The 22428-nt window shown below is 40.3% G+C and overlaps 1 protein-coding gene across 10 annotated transcripts in view; it reads left to right on the top strand.

The window, feature by feature from the left end:
- Positions 1 to 22428, top strand: part of LOC147366544 (uncharacterized) — a 204795-nt gene that overhangs the window by 122643 nt on the left and 59724 nt on the right. The gene's annotated exons all lie outside the window — the stretch shown is intronic.

The raw sequence follows: 22428 nt of genomic DNA on the forward strand, positions 1-22428 counted from the left end.
TCTGTGTGTCTTTTGCTGTCTCGCATATAGGGTTATCATTACCATCTTTCTAAATTCCATATATATGTGTTAATATACTCTATTGGTGTTTTTCGTTCTGACTTACTTCACTCTGTATAATAGGCTCCAGTTCCATCCACCTCATTAGTACTGATTCAAATGTATTGTTTTTAATGGCTAAGTAATATTCCATTGTGTATATGTATCACAGCTTTCATTATATGTTATTAAAAAATTTTGAGTTTAGATCCCTGTGCTATACAGTTGGAACTTTATCTATCTTATATATATAGTGTGTATATTTTAATCCAAACTCCTAATGTATCCCCGTGCTATCTGCTTTAGTAACCATAAGTTTCTTTACTATGTCTGTGAATCTACTTCTGTTTTGTAAATAAATTTATCTGTATAATTTTTTAAGACTCCACATATAAGTAGTATTAAATGATATTTGTCTTTTGCTGTCTCATTTATTTCACTTAGTATGATAATCCTCTGTCCAACCATGTTACTGCAAGTGGAATTTTTTCATTCTTCTTTATTGCTGAGTAGTATTCCATTGAATGTGTGTGTATACACACACACACACACACACACGTTCTTCATCCATTCATCTGTCAATGCACATTTATGTTGCTTCAGTGTTTTGGTCATTGTAAACTTTGCTGCTGTGAGTATTAGGGTACACATATCTTTTAAGATTAGTTTTTCACTGGATATATATCCAGGAGTGGATTTTGTAGATCATCTGGTGGGTCTATTTTTAGTTTCTTAAGAAATTCCCATATTGTTCATCACCAATTTACATTCCTAACATCAGTGTAGAAGGGTTCCCTTTTCTCTAAATACTCTCAAGCATTTATTATTTGTAGCCTTTTTTTTTATGGTGGCCATTCCGACTGCTGTGAGGTGATAACTCATTGTAGTTTTGGTTTGCCTTTATCTAATAATCAGCGTTGTTGAGCATATTTTCATATGCCTTTGAATTGACTTTTGTGTATGGTGTTAGAGAGCACTCTATTGTCATTCTTTTAAATGTAGCTGTCCAGGCTTGCCGCATCACTTACGGAAGAGACTGTTCTCTGTTGTATTCTCTCGCCTCCTTTGCCATAGACCAGGTGACCACAAGTTTGTGCGCCTGTTTCTGAGCTTTCTATCCTGTTCCGTGGATCTCTGTCTTTTTTCTGCCAGTTCCGTACCTTTCTTTGATGACTATAGCTTTGCAGTATAATGTCAGGGAGGCTGAGTCCTCCAGCTCAGTTCTTTCCTGTGATTCTTTTGTCTATTCAGAGTCTTTTGTGTTTGCACATAAATTTAAATTTTTTAAATCTAGTTCTGTGACTATGCCATTGGTATTTTGATAGCGAGTGCCTTGAATCTGTAGATTATCCTGGGTGGTATGATCATTTTAACAACATTAATGCTTCCAATTCAAGAATCTGGTATATCTTTCTGTTTGTCACGTCTTTAGTTTCCTTCATCAGTGTCTATAGTTTTTTGGAATAGAGCTCTTTTGCTTCTTTAGCAGGTTTATTCCTCAGTATCTTATTCTTTCTGATGATAGTGGTAAATGAGATTGTTTCCTTAATTGCTCTTTCCAGTGTTTTGCTATCAGTGTATAGTAATGCAACAGATTTTTGCATATTAATTTTGTATACATCAACCCTGCCAAATTCATGGATGAGCTCTAGGAGTTTTCTGGTAACATCTTTAGGATTTTCTATGTATAGTATCATGTGTGTGTGCATCCATGCTAAATCACTTCAGTTGTGTCCAACTCTCTGTGACCCTGTGGAGTGCAGCCCACCAGGCTTTTCTGTCCATGGAATTCTCCAGGCAAGACTACTGGAGGAGGTTGCTGTGCTCTCCGCCAGGGGATCTTCCTGACTCATGTATTGAAGATGTGTCTCTTAAGTCTCCTGCATTGACAGGCATGTTCTTTACCACTAGCGCCATCTGGGAAGCCCCGTATAGTATCATACAAGTGCTAAATGTTGATAAAGAAGAATCTAATTCATAGTGTAGATTGGTCCCAACCTGTGCTTACCAAGCTCAAGTGGTTCTGTGTTACTCCCTGGGGACGCTGCACGACTGCTTGGTTCTTGATAGTAAACCTTCAAATCCAGGCATCTGCAAACAGTGGCAGTTTTACTTTTTCTTTTCCAATTTGGATTCCTTTTATTTCTTTTTCCTCTCGAATTATCATTGCTAGGACTTCCAAAAGTGTGTTGAATAATTGTGGCAAGAGTGGGCATCCTTGTTTTTTTCCTGATCTTAGAGGAAATGATTTTAAAATTTCAATGTTCAGTATGGTGTTAGTTATTACTGATTTCTTTCTGGATGATCCATGCATTGATAAGTGAGGTGTTAAAGTTCCCCACTATTATTGTGTCACTGTTGATTTCTCCTTTTATAGCTTTAGCATTTGCTTTATATATGGAGGTGCTCCTAAGTGGGGTGCATATATATTTACAATTGTTATATCTTTTATTGGATTGATCCATTGATCATAATTTACTGTCCTCTTTTTCTCTTGTAACAGTCTTTATTTTTAAAGTCTATTTTGTCTGATGTGAATACTGCTACTCCAACTTTCTTTTGATTTCTGTTTGCATGGAATACCATTTTCCTTCCTCTCACTTTCAGACTGTATGTGTCTCTTGATTGGAAGTGGGTCTCTTATAGGTAACACATGTATGGTTCTTATTTATAGGTTGTTATGAATTTGTTTTTTCTCACACAGCATGTGGGATCTTTGATCCCTGACTAGGAATCAAACAGGCACTCCTTGCTTTGGAAGCATGGAATCTTAACCACTGGACCACCAGTGAGGTTCCTATGGGTCTTGTTTTTGTACCATTTATCCAGTCTATGTCTTTTGGCTGGAGCATTTAATACGTTTAGAATAATTATAGATATATTGCATTTTGTTAATTGTTTTGGGTTTGCTTTTGTAGGTCTTGTTCCTTCTCTTCCTCTTTTGTTCTTTTCTCCTGTGATTTGACAGTTAACTTTAGTGTTGTGTATGGATGCCTTTCTCTTGCGTGTGTTTGTATCTATTGTAGGGGCTTTCCAGGTGGCACTAGTCATAAAGAACCTGCCTGCCAATGCGGAAGACATAACAGACGTGGGGTCAACCCCTGGGTCAGGAAGACCCCCTGGAGGAGGGCCTGGCAACCATTCCAGTATTCCTGCCTGGAGAACCTCATGGACAGAGGAGCCTGGCAGGCCACAGTCCATAGAGTCACAGTCAGACATGACTGAAGTGACTTGGCATGCACGCACACAGCTATCATAGATGTTCCCTGAAGCACTGTTTCTCAGATCCTGTTCCAAGGATTATTTGCATCAGAATCACTTTAAGGGCTTATTAAAAATTCAAATTCCTGGGCTCTGCCTCTTACCAAGTAAATTAGAATCTGCCAGGAGGGGTTGGGTGAGAGGGTTGGAGGATGGGTGGTATGACAGGAAAGAGCTCTGAATCCTTTACAAATGAAGTAAGAAAGCCAAGGCTCAGGTTTGTGGTAACCATGAGGTTTTGATATAGCAGTCTATATATAAGCAAGATTGTTTTATTTTTTATGTATTGATTTTTTGTTTCCCTTTATTTTATTTAAACTAATTTTTAATTGGAGGACAAGTGCTTTATTTTCAATGTTATGTTGGTTTCATAACAGTGTGAATCAACTATAAGTATAAATATATCCCTATACTTTTTAACCTCTCTCCCACCCACACCATCCCACCCCAAGATTGTTTTAAGTTTCTGGTCTTTTAACCTTGGCTGTACCACCTGCCACCCAGTGTACAGACATATGTGTGGAAATAGGAAATCTTGTTGCAAGTATAGGAAGGCTTATCTACTTATTTTTCTAGAGAATTAGGAGGTCCAGTGCTGAAGGAGAAGGGGGATGTGGAGGATTGGGCATTTGATGTGAAAGAACAGGATCTGAATGTTTAATATGCAAGCAGAGCAGTGGCATAGCATCCCTGAACAGTGACACAGGCCCATTTGAGGCTGGCAACTACAGGTTGGGACCAGGCTACACTATGAATTCGATTCTTCTTTATCAATATTTAGCACTTGGGTGCAAACACAGATGACAAGGGGTAGCTGTATCTATCCAGGATCAGGGTTTTGCATGTGGAGGCAATGAGCGGTCTGTGGCAAACATTAGGAAGAGAGGAGTTGAGATTGTATCTAAAAGGGTACAGGTGACGGGACACAATGAAACAGCTGATGGATAATGTGAGGGTAGGGGCTTCTGTGGGCTTCCCTGGTAGCTCAGCTGGTAAAGAATCTGCCTGCAATACAGGAGACCCTGGTTCAATTCCTGGGTTGGGAAAATCCCCCTGTAGAAGGGATAGGCTACCCACTCCAGTATTCTTGGGCTTCACTGATGGCTCAGATGGTAAAGAATCCACTGCAATGTGGGATACCTGGGTTTGATCCCTGGGTTGGGAAGATCCCCTGGAGGAGAGCATGGAAACCCATTTCAGTATTCTTTCCTGGGAAATCCCATGGACATAGGAGCCTGGCAGCCTACAGTCCATGGGGTCACTGAGTTGGACCTGACTGAGCAACTAAGCACAGCACAACACAGAGGCTCTTCTGTAGATGGGAGGTTCCCTGGAACTTGGTATGGGAAAAATACTCTGCGCTGGGCGCCCTGGCGGTGAAGGAAGCTGGCCCATAATAGTGGCAGCATAGGCAGATGCGGAGTGTGCCCGAAGGCAGGGTGTAGAGGGGTCAGATTGCCTGAGTCTCCAGGGAGTAGGGCCTGCTGAAGAAAGTGTGTGAGCGATGGTGTGGACGTGGTTTTGGGAGAAATGAAGGTGCCAACCTCATTTCTCAAGTGCAGGGTAAGGGGGGTGTGGGAGGATGGGCAATTGTTGCCTAAGGAAGCTACAGGAGTAGGCATCCGCAGTGGTATGCAGGCTGAAGTAAAGCCAGAGCCTGGCAAGGCCAGGGAGCGTGGAACAGAGTTTAAAGGTCAGAAGGAATTATGATGATCCAGCCATTCCAGAGGCTTGAGAGGTGGAAAAGAAGTGAGTTGCTCAAGGAAGTAGTCACACAGGTTATTTGTGTGATGAGAGTGTGTAAATAACCAAAAGGCTTTATGTTAGAATAGGAACCAAGGAAAACAGGGATGTGTATCCTGGTTGATATGCCAGCTGTTCCCTGAAGCACTGTTTCTCAGATCCTGTTGCATGGATTGTTTGTGTCAGAATCACTTTAAGGGCTTATTAAAAATTCAGATTCCTGGGCTCTGCCTCTTACCAAGTAAATTAGAATCTGCCAGGAGGAGTGGGGTGAGAGGGTTGGAGGCATGGGTGGTATGACAGGAAAAAGCTCAGAACCCTTTACAAATGAAGTAAGAAAGCCAAGGCTCAGGAGGAGAGTGGACACATACTTCACTAGAGGATGCCTGCAGTGCTGGATGGGAGCCCAGAGCAGGATGCTCAGAGGTGGTGAGCCCAACAGGGAATCGTTCATCCTGGTGTTCAACGGCTGTGGACTGGCCTGCCGTAGTGGATTGATTGGACGAGACTAGGGTTTTAAGTCATACGAGGCTGAACTTCCTATAGATGAGAATGAGGCTGTCCTTAAAGCTAAAAATGACCCCAAAACTTTGAGATCTGCCCAGGTCTTGTCAAGGGGCAGGGAAAGGGGAGCCCACAGAGTCTGTTTGTTGGCAGTAAAGAGAAAATTTACCTGTTTCCAGGGTTTCCCTGGCAGTCCTGTGGTTGGAACTGCACTTCCACTGTGAGGAGCATGGGTTCAGTCCCTGGTTTGGAAACTGGGATCCTGCATGCTGGGTGGCACGGCCAAAAAATAGGGGAAAAAAATCTGCCTCCTAAATATAATTCCATCAGATCTGGCCTTTCCATGAACTAGTTACACTTTCAGGGTTCCCTCCCTACCACAATTCAGTTTTGACTGGTAGTTCTCTTACCACTTGGAAGATTTCATCTCATTTGTGACCTTCCCAGAAAATCAGATCCCAACCGTCTACATTCTATCCAATTTCTCAAAGTTAGACTGATGTCATTGCAGCTGCTTAGACTGGCTCTTGTCTGGTAGAGGCTGACTTTGTGGGTTCTGGCAGCCTCCCATTACCTGAATCCCCATTACCAAAGCCAACAATCAGGGGATATTCCAGTTGAAGATCTGGAGGGCTTTTGCTTCACCTGCACCATTATCTCAGCTATTGACAGGCCAGTGTGACACCTTTCTGTCTTGTGTGTGGAAACTTGTTCCAGGATATTTGTAAGTCCAAAAGTTGCAGGCTTCCCTGATGGCTCAGACAGCAAAGAATCCACTTGCAATGCAGGAGACCTGAGTTCGATCCCTGAGTCAGAGAGATCCCCTTGAGAAGGGAATAGCTACCCACTCCAGTATTCTTGCCTGGAGAATTCCATGGAGAGATGAGCCTGGCAGGCTAAAGTCCATGGGGTTGCAAAGAGTCAGACACGGTTGAGCAATTAATACTTTCATAGTTCAAAGGCTGTGGGAGTAGGACTCCTAGAGGGTGGTGGGTAGGAAAAAAAATCCAGCTGTATTTGGGGTGCTAAAGCAGAGATTACTGCGTGGGAACACACGATCCCATGGGTCACTAGCTTGTATGTAGCAGTTTTAACTGTTATATCTGAGGGCTTATCTAGGACATGAAAATCTGTCAACCTTCATAGCTTTAACATTGCATTGTGTGTATAGTATATTCTTAGACTAGAGCCAAGAATCTTTAGCTTCTCTCTGGATGGATGTGGTTGTTAGAAGATGGACACATAGAGGTGGAGAGAATTTCACCTCACATAGTTGTGGTCTTCTAGCTGGGAGAATGGAAGAGATATTATTAAGGCAAAACTAGAGCTAGGGAGCTATAGAATTCAGGCGATGGGTCTCAGGCAACTTTATAGGAAGTACATCAGGCTGGTGACCCTAACAGTGCTCTTAGGAAGTCATCTTGGGAGTGAGTGGGGACAGCTGATTATCAGATATTCTTCTGGTCTCCCGAGCACATGGACACCCAGCTTTATCTTTGTTTTCCAGTGTCCTTTGTGACCAGGGGCCATGTGACCCAGTTCTAGCCAATGGAAAGTGATGTTCTCTGCTGGCATAACCGGATCTGACGCCTGCATCAGACATAACAGCTTGCGCTCATGCTCTTCCATAGCAGTTTTGCTGTTCCGTCTGTGGCCTTACAACCAGAGCACTGGCTTTGCACCCGTGTTCTTGTCTTGACCCTGTGAAATCTATTAGCTCAGCTTGTCCTTTGTGGCTTCAGTGGAGTGGGCTGGGGCAGTGGTCCCATGCCAAGGGCATCTGCTGTCCCAGCTGCATGTGTTCATTCAAAATAAATTTGGGTTGATTGCTTTTCTGATTTGATGGGATGAAGGAGGGTGCACATATTCAACTACAGAGGTGCTGTCCAGGGAGTGTGGAGCCTCTTCTCGGGCAGGGACTTTCATTCAGGGCTGGAAGGGATGGACCAGTTAGAAATGTGGCTCAGATGTGCCCTCAAGTTACTGACTGTGTTTGATGAAGCGAAGTAGGTGTACCAGCTGGACTGGAAAATCTTCCCACACGAGGAAGGAGGAAGTGTAACCCAGGAGGCAGACCTGTGCTCGTTATGTAAGAAAAGGTTGTAAGGAAACAGGTGCAGATAAGGCCTACCCTGGATGATGGCTCAGCTGAGAGGTGAGGATGCAGTCACGGGGAACAGATCTGTGTCATCACCACTTAGGTCAAGAAGTGGGCTCTTCCCAGGACCCCAGAAGCACTCCCCACTCCTTCCTCAGTGACCACTTCCTCTTCTCTAAAATTGATTTCTGTCTTGACTTCCAATACCGCAGGTCGCTTATGCCTGCTTTTGAACTTGATATAAAATGGAACCAGGCAGTTTGCCTCACTTTGTTTTCTTTTCGACAACATCGTGTTTGGGAGATTTACTTACATTGTTAGTAGTAGTACTTTATTCACTCCTGTTGCTGCATTCCAGTGTATGACTGTAGCATCTTGTATGTGACCGTGTATCCCTTGTACTGTTCATGGACATGCAGAAAGTTTCTACTATTTGGCAGCTAAGAGTGTTGCATTCATGAACATTATTGTACACATCTTTTGGTGAAAATACCTATGTATTTTGGATATACACCTAGAGATGAAATTGCTAGGGCTTCCCAGGTGGTGCTCGTGGTAAAGAACTGTCTGCCAATGCAGGAGACGTAAGAAATGTGGGCTAGATCCCTGGGTTGGGAAGATCCCCTGGAGGAGTACATGGCAGCCCACTCCAGTATTCTTGTCAGGAGAATCCTGTGGACAGAGGAACCTGGCAGGGTACAGTCCCTAGGGTCACAAACAGTCAGACACGACTGAAGTGACTTAGCATGCAGGCGGGATATATACATATTTTGTGTTGATAGAAACAAACAATTTTCCTAAGTGGTTATTTGCTACTTTACCTTATCGTTAGCAGTGCATGAGAATTCCAGATGCTCCACCTTATCAACTTTGGGCATTGTCTCCTTCTAAAATTTTAACTATTCTGGCAAGTGCACAGTGATAGTTCATTGTGTGCTAAAGACTGAATGTCTGTGTCTGCTTCCCCTCCCCTCCTCCCCCCATTTCACGTGCTGAAATGCTAGTCTCCAAAGTGATGGTAGGAGATGGGGCCTTTGGAAGGTGCTTAGGTCATGGGGATAGAAGCCTCATGAATGAGATTAGTGTCCTGATAAAAGAGACTCCAGAGTGTTCCCTAGCCCTTCCACCATGGAGAACACAATGAAATATCTGGCCCCTGGCTGAGGATGTCACCCAGCCATGCTGGCACCCTGATCTGAGACTTTCAGCCTCTGTGAGATATACGTTTCTATTTATTATCAACAACAACAAAAATATTGCTTGCTTTGAAGTCCCTCTTTTCCTGTCACGTGAGCTTGGTCCTTGCCATGCCCATGACCCAGCTTCAACCATGCAGAGGAGGACAACCCGGTCATATAGGGGTCAGCAAACTACAACCCTTGGCCCTTTATGGAATTATTTTCATATTTTTAAATGGTTGGAAAAACTCAGAAGAAGAATTATATTTTAACACATGAAAATTATATTAAATTTAGATTTCAGTGTCTATAAATAAAATTTTATTGGAACTCATTATTTTAGCCATACCCATTAGCCATACTCATTATTTTTTTTCACTTACTGTGGTTGCCTTTGCAGCAGGGTTGAATAGATGTAACAAAGATGCTATGGCCTGCAAAGTGTGAAATACTTACTATCTAGCCCTTTCCAGGAAAAAACTTGCCCACATCTACTTAGAATATTGCTAAACAAAAAATAAAATGAATTTGTGACCTTAAATGTCCATGAGAGCAAAGCTACTGACCACATGAGGGGCTAGACCATTATCTTACTTAAGTGACTCCAGTAAAAACAATTATGGCAGCCTTTTTACCCTAATACAGAAATTAATTCTGCAGGCAGAGTGTTGCTGTAACAAGAAGCTAAAGCCATATGGCATTGGCTTAATGGTTGGGCAGTGGATGGTGAGGAACATTATTTCTGGAAAACTGGAATCAGGTGACTCAAGTCAGTTGGTGAGTGTGGCTCCCACCCCTGATAATTTAGAAGTCAGATCATGAGTTTTTGGTGCCTATTGCTTAGCGGAAGGGGTTGCCAGGACTCTTTCCTAGTTGCATTTAACAAGGTATAATAAAAATGGGATGAGCTGGCAAGAACTGGTTCATTTTGAAGCATATTTGGAAGCAAATGGGCTTTAGGTTTGAAATCCAAATGTTTCCAAATTCAAACTCTGGAGACAAAACTTACTCAGCGTCTTTATCAGCTTAACAAAACATTCCTGCTTTATAGCAAAATCAGGCTAAAAGATTGTTATCCAGCTCAAGCCTATTATTTCAGATAATATTGTGGGCATCAAGGTAGTCTTCAAAAATTGGGGGAGAAATGCTTGACACAAGCAATGAACCCGTAAACACAAGACAGGTATAAATATTTGCTCTGGAATACAACTTCAGTTAAGGCTCCAAGTACATAATTCTGATTCAAAGTCAATACACAGAAAAGATGCTTGGAATGATTTCTATTTTTTTGGAATTTACCAAGGCTAGATTTATGGTCCAGGATGTGATCTATCCTGGAGAAGGTTCCATGTGCGCTTGAGAAAAAGGTGAAATTCATTGTTTTGGGATAAAATGTCCTATGGATATCAATTAGGTCTAATTGGTCTATTGTATCGTTTAAAGTTTGTGTTTCCTTGTTAATTTTCTGTTTAGTTGATCTATCCATAGGTGTGAGTGGGGTATTAAAGTCTCCCACTATTATTGTGTTATTGTTAATTTCTCCTTTCATACTTGTTAGCATTTGTCTTACATATTGCAGTGCTCCCGTGTTGGGTGCATATATATTTATAATTGTTATATCTTCTTGGATTGATCCTTTGATCATTATGTAGTGACCGTCTTTGTCTCTTTTCACAGCCTTTGTTTTAAAGTCTATTTTATCTGATATGAGTATTGCTACTCCTGCTTTTTTTTGGTCCCTATTTGCATGGAAAATCTTTTTCCAGCCCTTCACTTTCAGTCTGTATGTGTCCCCTGTTTTGAGGTGGGTCTCTTGTAGACAGCATATGTAGGGGTCTTGTTTTTATACCCATTCAGCCAGTCTTTGTCTTTTGGTTGGGGCATTCAACCCATTTACGTTTAAGGTAATTACTGATAAGTATGATCCCGTTGCCATTTACTTTATTGTTTTGGGTTCGAGTTTATACACCGTTTTTGTGTTTCCTGTCTAGAGAATATCCTTTAGTATTTGTTGGAGAGCTGGTTTGGTGGTGCTGAATTCTCTCAGCTTTTGCTTGTCGGTAAAGCTTTTCATTTCTCCTTCATATTTGAATGAGATCCTTGCTGGGGACAATAATCTGGGCTGTAGGTTATTTTCTTTCATCACTTTAAGTATGTCTTGCCATTCCCTCCTGGCTTGAAGAGTTTCTATTGAAAGATCAGCTGTTATCCTTATGGGAATTCCCTTGTGTGTTATTTGTTGTTTTTCCCTTGCTGCTTTTAATATTTGTTCTTTGTGTTTGATCTTTGTTAATTTGATTAATATGTGTCTTGGGGTGTTTCGCCTTGGGTTTATCCTGTTTGGGACTCTCTGGGTTTCTTGGACTTGGGTGATTATTTCCTTCCCCATTTTAGGGAAGTTTTCAACTATTATCTCCTCAAGTATTTTCTCATGGTCTTTCTTTTTGTCTTCTTCTTCTGGAACCCCTATGATTTGAATGTTGTAGCGTTTAATATTGTCCTGGAGGTCTCTGAGATTGTCCTCATTTCTTTTAATTCGTTTTTCTTTTTTCCTCTCTGATTCATTTATTTCTACCATTCTATCTTCTAATTCACTAATCCTATCTTCTGCCTCTGTTATTCTACTATTTGTTGCTCCCAGAGTGTTTTTGATTTCATTTATTGCACTATTCATTATATATTGACTCTTTTTTATTTCTTCTAGGTCCTTGTTAAACCTTTCTTGCATCTTCTCAATCCTTGTCTCCAGGCCATTTATCTGTGATTCCATTTTGATTTCAAGATTTTGGATCAATTTCACTATCATTATTTGGAGTTCTTTATCAGGTAGATTCCCTATCTCTTCCTCTTTTGTTTGGTTTGGTGGGCACTTATCCTGTTCCTTTATATGCTGGGTATTCCTCTGTCTCTTCATCTTGTTTAAATTGCTGAGTTTGGGGTGTCCTTTCTGTATTCTGGCAGTTTGTGGAGTTCTCTTTATTGTGGAGTTTCCTCACTGTGTGTGGGTTTGTACAGGTGGCTTGTCAAGGTTTCTTGGTTAGGGAAGCTTGTGTCGGTGTTCTGGTGGGTGGAGCTGGATTTCTTATCTCTGGAGTGCAATGAAGTGTCCAGTAATGAGTTATGAGATGTCTATGGTTTTGGGGTGACTTTGGGCAGCCTGTATCTTGAAGCTCAGGGCTGTGTTCCTGTGTTGCTGGAGAATTTGCTTGGTATGTCTTGCCCTGGAACTTGTTGGCTCTTGTGTGATGCTTGGTTTCAGTGTAGGTATGGAGGCGTTTGATGAGCTCCTGTCAATTAATGTTCCTTGGAGTCAGGAGTTCCCTGGAGTCAGGGTTTGGACTTAAGCCTCCTGCTTCCAGTTATCGGTCTTATTATTACAGTAGTTTCAAAACTTCTCCTTCTATACAGCACCATTGATAAAACGTCTACGTTAAAGATGAAAAGTTTCTCCACCATGAGGGTCACCCAGAGAGGTTTACAGCATTACATGGAGAAGAGAAGAGGGAGGAGGGAGTTAGAGGTGACCCGAAAGAGATGAGGTAGAATCAATAGAGGAGAGAGTGGGCTAGCCAGTAATCATTAATTGCAGAGGAAGGTAAACTTCCAACTCATTCTATGAGGCCACCATCACCCTAATACCAAAACCTGACAAAGATCCCACAAAAAAAGAAAACTACAGGCCAATATCACTGATGATATAGATGCAAAAATCCTTAACAAAATTTTAGCAATCAGAATCCAACAACACATTAAAAAGATCATACCCCATGACCAAGTGGGCTTTATCCCAGGGATGCAAGAATTCTTCAATATCCGCAAATCAATCAATGTAATACACCACATTAACAAATTGAAAAATAAAAGCCATATGATTATTTCAATAGATGCAGAGAAAGCCTTTGACAGAATTCAACATCCATGTATGATAAAAACTCTCCAGAAAGCAGGAATAGAAAGAACATACCTCAACATAATAAAAGCTATATATGACAAACCCACAGCAAACATTATCCTCAATGGTGAAAAATTGAAAGCATTTCCTCTAAAGTCAGGAACAAGACAAGGGTGCTCACTTTCACCATTACTATTCAACATAGTTTTGGAAGTTTTGGCCACAGCAATCAGAGCAGAAAAAGAAATAAAAGGAATCCAAATTGGAAAAGAAGTAAAACTCTCACTGTTTGCAGATGACATGATCCTCTACATAGAAAACCCTAAAGACTCCACCAGAAAATTACTAGAACTAATCAATGATTATAGTAAAGTTGCAGGATATAAAATCAACACACAGAAATCCCTTGCATTCCTATATGTTAATAATGAGAAAACAGAAAGAGAAATTAAGGAAACAATTCCATTCACCATTGCAACAGAAAGAATAAAATACTTAGGAATATATCTACCTAAAGAAACTAAAGACCTATATATAGAAAACTATAAAACACTGGTGAAAGAAATCAAAGAGGACACTAATAGATGGAGAAATATACCATGTTCATGGATTGGAAGAATCAATATAGTGAAAATGAGTATACTACCCAAAGCAATTTATAGATTCAATGCAATCCCTATCAAGCTACCAATGGTATTCTTCACAGAGCTAGAACAAATAAATTCACAATTTGTATGGAAATACAAAAAACCTCGAATAGCCAAAGCTATCTTGAGAAAGAAGAATGAAACTGGAGGAATCAACCTACCTGACTTCAGGCTCTACCTCAAAGCCACAGTCATCAAGACAGTATGGTACTGGCACAAAGACAGAAATACAGATCATTGGAACAAAATAGAAAGCCCAGAGATAAATCCACGCACATATGGACACCTTATCTTTGACAAAGGAGGCAAGAATATACAATGGATTAAAGACAATCTCTTTAACAAGTGGTGCTGGGAATACTGGTCAACCACTTGTAAAAGAATGAAACTAGACCACTTTCTAACACCATACACAAAAATAAACTCAAAATGGATTAAAGATCTAAACATAAGACCAGAAACTATAAAACTCCTAGAGGAGAACATAGGCAAAACACTCTCCGACATACATCACAGCAGGATCCTCTATGACCCACCTCCCAGAATATTGGAAATAAAAGCAAAAATAAACAGATGGGACTTAATTAAACTTAAAAGCTTCTGCACAACAAAGGAAACTATAAGCAAGGTGAAAAGACAGCCTTCAGAATGGGAGAAAATAATAGCAAATGAAGCAACTGACAAACAACTAATCTCAAAAATATACAAGCAACTCCTACAGCTCAATTCCAGAAAAATAAATGACCCAATCAAAAAATGGGCCAAAGAACTAAATAGACATTTCTCCAAAGAAGACATACAGATGGCTAACAAACACATGAAAAGATGCTCAACATCACTCATTATCAGAGAAATGCAAATCAAAACCACTATGAGGTACCATTTCACGCCAGTCAGAATGGCTGTGATCCAAAACTCTACAAGCAATAAATGCTGGATAGGGTGTGGAGAAAAGGGAACCCTCTTACACTGTTGGTGGGAATGCAAACTAGTCCAGCCACTATGGAGGACAGTGTGGAGAGTCCTTAAGAAACTGGACATAAAACTGCCCTATGATCCAGCAATCTCACTGCTGGGCATACACACTAAGGAAACCAGAATTGAAAGAGACACGTGTACCCCAATGTTCATCGCAGCACTGTTTATAATAGCCAGGACATGGAAGCAACCTAGATGTCCATCAGCAGATGAATGGATAAGAGAAAGCTGTGGTACATATATACAATGGAGTATTACTCAGCCATTAAAAAGAATACATTTGAATCAGTTCTAATGAGGTGGATGAAACTGGAGCCTATTATACAGAGTGAAGTAAGCCAGAAGGAAAAACACCAATACAGTATACTAACGCATATATATGGAATTTAGAAAGACAGTAACAATAACCCTGTATACGAGACAGCAAAAGAGACACTGATGTATAGAACAGTCTTTTGGACTCTGTGGGAGAGGGAGAGGGTGGGAGGATTTGGGAGAATGGCACTGAAAAACGTATAATATCATATATGGAATGAGTCGCCAGTCCAGGTTCAATGCATGATACAGGATGCTTGGGGCTGGTGCACTGGCTAGACCCAGAGGGATGATGGGGAGGGAGGAGGGAGGAGGGTTCAGGATTGGGAACACATGTATACCTGTGGCAGATTCATTTCGATATTTGACAAAACCAATACAATATTGTAAAGTTTAAAAATAAAATAAAATTAAATTAAATTTTAAAAAAAAGGAAAAAAAAACCACAAAAAAACAAAGTCAATACACAAAACTTCCCAAGCTCCTGGGGGACTTTTATCATCAAAGAAACTGATACTGGCCTCAATAAGCCCTATTGTTGTTGTTGTTATTGTTTAGTCACTAAGTCATGTCCTATTATTTAGTCACTAAGTCATGTCCTATTGTTTACAAGCCCATGGACTGTAGCCTGCTAGGCTCCTCTGTCCATGGGATCTCCTAGGCAAGTATACTGGAGTGGGTTGCCATTTCTTCCTCCAGGGGATCTTTCCTACCCAGAGATAGAACCCATGTCTTCTGCATTGGCAGGTGGATTCTTTATTGCTGAGCCACCTGGAAAGCCCTCCAAAATGCCCTGAGGCTCCCCCAGTCTGAACAATGGTGGGGAGATGGAAAACCTACAGCACCAAAGAGAGCAGATACTCTAGCGTCCACCTCAGGTGTGGATACTGAGTAGGGACAGGAAACAGGAGGCATCTCCACTGGCCACCTGCACAGTGGGCAGAGGTTCCTCCTGGCAGGTACTGCAGGGCAGAGCAAAGAACAGACTTCAGGCAGAGCCCAGATTCCATTATTTTTAAGATGTAAAATTCAAAAAGGTAAAAATCACAACACTCATACCCATATAAAATGAGCACATGTCAAAGATTTCATTTAACTCATTGTGAGATAACCCATAAAACATTAAAATGAGTTGAATCGATAAGAGTGAACATCGACGTTTTAGAAATCAGTGAACAGAAATGGACTGGAATGGGTGAATTTAACTCACATGACCATTATATCTACTACTGTGGGCAAGAATCTGTTAGAAGAAAAGGAGTAGCCCTCATAGTCAACAAAAGAGTCCAAAATGCACTACTTGGATGCAATCTCAAAAATGACAGAATGTTCTCTGTTCATTTCCAAGGTAAATCATTCAATATCACAGTAATCCAAGTCTATCACCTGACCAGTAATGATGAAGAAACTGAAGTTGAATGGTTCTGGGAATACCTGCAAGACCTTTAGAACTAACACCCAAAAAAGATGTCCTTTTCATTATATGGGACTGGAATGCAAAAGTAGGAAGTCAAGAAACACCTGGAGTAACAGGCAAATTTGGCATTGGAGTACAGAATGAAGCAGGGCAAAGGCTAATAGAGTTTTGCCAAGAGAACACACTGGTCATAGCAAACACACTCTTCCAACAACAGAAGAGAAGACTATACACATGGACATCACCAGATGGTCAACACCAAAATCAGATTGATTATATTCTTTGCAGCCAAAGGTGGAGAAGCTCTATACAGTCAGCAAAAACAAGACCAGGAGCTGACTGTGGCTCACATCATGAGCTCCTTATTGCCAAAACCAGACTGAAATTGAAGAAAGTGGAGAAAACCACTAGACCATTCAGATATGACCTAATCAAATCCCTTATGATTATACAGTAGAAGTGACAAATAGATTAAAGGGATTAGATCTGATAGGCAGAGTGCCTGAATAACTATGGACAGATGTTCATGACATTGTACAGGAAACAGTGATGAAGAGCATCCCCAAGAAAAACAGAGGCAAAAGGCAAAATGATTATCTGAGGAGGCCTTACAAATAGCTGTGAAAAGAAGAGATGCAATAGATAGAGCAGAAAAGGAAAGACATACCCATTTGAATGCAGAGTTCCAAAGAATAGCAAGGAGAGATAAGAAAGCCTTCCTCAGGGATTAATGCAAAGAAATACAGGAAAACAATAGAATGGGAAAGACTGAAGATCTCTTCAAGAAAATTAGAGATACCAAAGGAACATTTCATGAAAAGATGGGCACAATAAAGGACAGAAATGGTATGGACCTAACAGAAGCAATAGATATTTAGAAGAGGTGGCAACAATACACAGAAGAACTATACGAAAAAGATCTTCATGACCCAGATAGTCACGATGGTGTGATCACTCACCTAAAGCCAGACATCCTGGAAGGTGAAGTCAAGTGGGCCTTAGGAAGCATCACTACCGACAAAGCTAGTAGAGGTGATGGAATTCCAGTTGAACTATTTCAAATCCTAAAAGATGATGCTGTGAAAGTGTTGCACTCAATATGTCAGCAAATTGGGAAAACTCAGCAGTGCTCACAGGACTGGAAAAAGTCTGTTTTCATTCCAATCCCAAAGAAAGGCAATGCCAAAGAATATTCAAACTACTGCACAATTGCACTCATCTCACATGCTAGCAAAGTAATGCTCAAAATTCTCCAAGCCAGGCTTCAACACTATATGAACTGTGAACTTCCAGAAATTCAAGCTGGATTTAGAAAAGGCAGAGGAACCAGAGATCAAATTGCCAACATCTATTGGACCATCAAAAAGCGAGAGAGTTTCAGAAAAAAATCTTCTTTTGTCTTTATTGACTATGCCAAAGCCTTTGACTGTGTGGGTCACAACAAACTGTGGAATATTCTGAAAGAGATGGGAATACCAGACCACCTGACCTGCCTCATGAGAAATCTGTATGCAGGTCAAGAAGCAACAGTTAGAACTGGACATGAAACAACAGACTGGTTTCAAATTGGGAAAGGAGTACATCAAGGCTGTATATTGTCACCCTGATTATTTAACTTACATGCAGAGCACATCATGAGAAACGCTGGACTGGATGAAGCATAAGCTGGAATCAAGATTTCTGGGAGAAATATCAATAACCTCAGATATGAAGATGATACCACCCTTATGGCAGAAAGTGAAGAAGAACTAAAGAGCCTCTTGATGAATCTGAAAGAGGAGAGTGAAAAAGTTGGCTTAAAGCTCAACATTCAGAAAACTAAGATCATGGCATCTGGTCCCATCACTTCGTGGCAAATAATGGGGAAACAATGGAAACAGTGAGAGACTTTACTTTTGGGGGCTCCAAAACACTGCAGATGGTGACTGCAGCCATGAAATTAAAAGACATTTGCTCCTTGGAAAAAAAGTTAGGACCATCCTAGAGAGCATATTAAAAAGCAGAGGCATCACTTTGCCTACAAGTTCCATCTAGGCAAAGCTATGGTTTTTCCAGTAGTCATGTATGGATGTGAGAGTTGTACTCTAAAGAAAGCTGAGCATGGAGGAATTCATGCTTTTGAACTGTGGTGTTGGAGAAGACTCTTGAGAGTCCCTTGGACAGCAAGGAGATCCAACCAGTCCATCCTAAAGGAAATCAGTCCTGAATATTCATTGGAAGGACTGATGCTGAAACTGAAACTCCAATACTTTGGCCACCTGCTGCGAAGAACTGAGTCATTTGAGAAGACCCTGATGCTGGGAAAGAGTGAAGGTAGGAGGAGAGGGGGCTGACAGAGGATGAAATGGTTGGATGGCATCAGCAGCTCAATGGACATGAGTTTGAGTAAACTGTGGGAGTTGGTGATGGACAGGGAAGCCTGATGTGCTGCAGTCCATGTGGTCGCAAAGAGTTGGATGTGACTGAGTGACTGAACTGAACTGAGCTGAATTGACAATTTTTTTCAGATTTTTATTTTATAAAGGGACAAAATTCATTTGCTTTTTTATGAACAAGAATCATTTCTACTGATTTTGATAGCAAACATTACTTTTTAAATTCAAAGTATAGTTGATTTATAGTATTAACATTAATTTCATGTGTATGATATAGTGATTCAATATTTTTATGGATTATACTTAAAGCTGCTGCAGAATAATGGTTACATTTTCCTGTGCTGTGTAATGTATCCTTGTAGCTTGTTTATTTTATACACAGTAGTTCATATGTCTTAATTCCCTTCTTTATCTTATCCCATGACCTCTCTCCCCACTGATAATCTCCCCAGAGATAGTTTGTTCTCTGTATCTGTGAGTCTATTTCTGCCTTTTTTGGTATTGTTCATTTGTTTTATAGTTTAGATTCCACATGTAAGTGGAAATATACAGTGTTTGCTTTGCTCTGTCTTATTGCACTAAACATGATACCCACTAGGTCCATCTATGTTTTTGCAAATGGCAAAATTTCATGTTTTTTGTGGCTGAGTAATATATTTCATTGTGTAGCTATATTACATTTTCTTTATCCATTCATCTGTTGATGGATACCTATGCTGCTTCTATATCTTGGCAGTGTTAATAATGCTGCTATGAACACTCGGGTACTTATATCTTTTTGAATTAGTGTCTTCATTTTCTTCACATGTATACCAAGGAGTGGAATTGCCTGATCATATGGTAGTTCTATTTTCAGTCTTCTGAGGAACCTCCATACTGTTTTCTATAGTGGCTGCACTAATTTACACTCACACCAACAATGTATCAAGGTTCCATTTAGTCTGTGTCCTCATCAACATTTATTTGTTGTCTTATTGACAATAGCCATTTTGACAATGAGTTGATATTTCATTGTGATTTTGATTTGTATTTACCTAAAAGTTAGTGATGGTGACCATTTTTTTTCATGTGCCTGTTGGCCATCTGTATGTATTCTTTAGAAAAAGGTCTATTCAGGTCTTCTGCCAATTTTAAAATTGAGTTGTTTTTATAATATTAATTTGTGTGAGGTGTTTTTATATTTTGGATCTCATCCTCGTATTGGTTATATAATTTGCAAATATTTCCTTCCATCCTGTAGCTTGTCTTTTCATTTTTCCAATGGTTTCTTTTGCTGTGCAAAATCTTTGTTTAATTTGGTAAAATTTATTTATTTTTGCTTTTGTTTCCCTTTCCTGAGGAGATGGGTCTAAAAAACATTGCTATGACTTATATCAAAGAGTGCTGTATCTGTGCTCTGTTATAGAAATTTTATGGCTTTTGGCCCTACACTTATGTCTTTAAACATAAAGAATTTATTTTTGTATATGGTATGATGGAATGTTCTAATTTCATTCTTTTACAGGTAGCTGTCCAGGTTTCCCAGCACCACTTGTTAAAAGAAGAGACTGTCTTTTGTCCATTGTATATTCTTGCCTCCTTTATTATAGATTAATTAAGTGTAGATATGTGGGCTTATTTCTGGGCTCTCTATTTTTTGCATTGATCCATATATCTGTTTCTATGCCAATACTATGGTGTTTTGATTACTGTAGCTTTGTAGCATAGTCTGAAGTCAGGGACCATGATAACTCCAGCTTTGTTCTTTTTTCCTAAGATTGTTTTGGCAACTTGGGGTATTTGTGATTCCATATAAATTTTAGGATTATTTGTCCTAGTTCTGTGAAAACTATTATGGGTATTTTGATAGGGATTGCATTAAATATGTAGATTAGTTTGGGCAGTATGGATATTTTAACAAGATTAATTCTTACACTTTATTAACACTGAATTTCTCTCCATTTATTTTTATCATCTTCAGTTTATTTTCTCAGTGTCTAATAGTTTTCAGAGTATAGGTCGTTCATCTCCTTGGTTAAATTTATTCCTAGGTGTTTTGTTCTTTTTGATGTGGTTGTAAATGGAGTTGTTTTCTTGTTTTCTCTTTCTAATAGTTCATTATTAGTGTACATAGATGCAATACATTTCTGTATATTAATCTTGTATCCTGCAACTTTACTGAATTCATTTATTAGTCTTTTGGTGGGGACTTTAGGATTTTATATATAATATCATGTCACTTGCAAATAGTAACAGTTTTACTTTTCCCCTTCTGATTTGGATGCCTTTTCTTAATATTTCTTTTTCCTGTTTGACTGCTGTGGCTAGGGCTTACAATACTTTATTAAATAGTATTTTATTTAAGAATGGGCATCCTTGTCTTGGGAGGAAAAGTGCTCAGCTTTTCACCATTGGGTGTAATATTAGCTGGGGTTTGTCATAAATGGCCTTTATTATGTTGATAATAATAGCTATATTCCCTCAGTTACAACTTTGATGAGAGTTTTTCTTTATCATAAATGGATGTTGAATTTTGTCAAATTGTTTTTCTGCATCTATTGAGATGATTATGTGATTTTTATCCTTTCTTTTGTTAATGTGATGTATCAAGTTGATTGATTTGTGGATATTGAACCATCCTTGCATCCCTGGAGTAACTCCTACTTCATCATGGTGCGTGATCCTTTTTATATATTGTTGGGTTGTTTTGCTCATATTTTGTTGAGGATTTTTTTCTCTGTGCTCATCACCTGTACTTTTCTTACTTTGCTGTGTCTTTGTAACATTCGCGGGCTTCTCCAGGTGGCTCAGATGGTAAAGAATCTGCCTGCAATGCAAGAGACCTGGGTCCAATCCCTGCTTCAGGAAGATCTCCTGGATAAGGGAATGGCAACCAACTCCAGTATTCTTGCCTGGAGAATCCCATGGAAAGAGGAACCGGCTGGGCTACAGTCCATGGGGTCTCAAAGAGTTGGACACAACTGAGCAACTAACACTTTGACTTGTAACGTTTGCATTGTTTAACTTATATTTTATCCTTACAGGGTTATAAAAAGCTTAGTCAAAGACAGAACACAGACTTATAGAATCTGGTGACTGCAGGAGGGCCTGCTGGACTACTTAGATTGGAAGGATGCCCAGTAATCTTGCTGATTTCCATGTTTACACTATGGAACTGTGACTTCTGTGTACTTTCTAACCTTTCACTTCCTGAATGGCAGTTTTATCGTGGTGTTTCTGGTTCATGTATCTGTTGTGAGTATATGGAGAGCAGGTCACTTTCTTTTAGTCTGTTTATCCCTGGATAGTACATCACTTGAAGGGTCTGGACTTTAAGCTGGATATACAGTGGGATCCTGGGTTGTGTCTGAGGGGAGTTGTCATTTGTAGAACAAGGGTACTGACAGAATTTAGATGGCCAGAGAAACAGACATGACTTTCATTCCAATTCTGTTCTTTCCTTCACCGTGGCTTCCCAGCTAGAAACTTTATCACCTGGCCTTATTTGCAGCTAGGTGTCACTTGGTGACTGAATTTTCACCGATGAAATCTTAACAAAGCTGTCTAAACCTCACTGTGCTTTCTTTTTAAAAACCACTTATGCACTCATTTTCAGCTGTGCGGGACCTCCGTTGGTGGGCTTTCTCCAGTGCAGTGAGTAGGGGCTGCCCTCTAGCTGTGGTGCACGGTCTTCTCATTGTGGAGGCTGCTCTCGTTACAGAGCACAGGCTGTAGGGCGCACGGGCTTCAGGAGCTGTGACACGTGGCTCTAGCTGCCCCATGCATGTGAAATATTCCTGGACTCGGGATCAAACCTGTGTTCCCTGCACTGGCAGGTGGATTTCTCACCATTGGACCCCCAGGGAAGTCCATACTGCATTTTCTTAAGAGAAAATGGCTGACTCTGGTGTTCTTTTTTCCCCTCTACTCTGACTTGGGAATGGAAGTAGCTGTGACCCAGCTTCAACCCTGCAGATGAGCATGACTCTTAGAGTGTGTTGG

Source organism: Bos grunniens, chromosome 8 (assembly GCF_055505025.1).
Source record: "Bos grunniens cultivar Pamir isolate PY7600 chromosome 8, Bosgru_T2T1.0, whole genome shotgun sequence".
In the NCBI taxonomy this organism is placed as follows: Eukaryota; Metazoa; Chordata; class Mammalia; order Artiodactyla; family Bovidae; genus Bos; species Bos grunniens.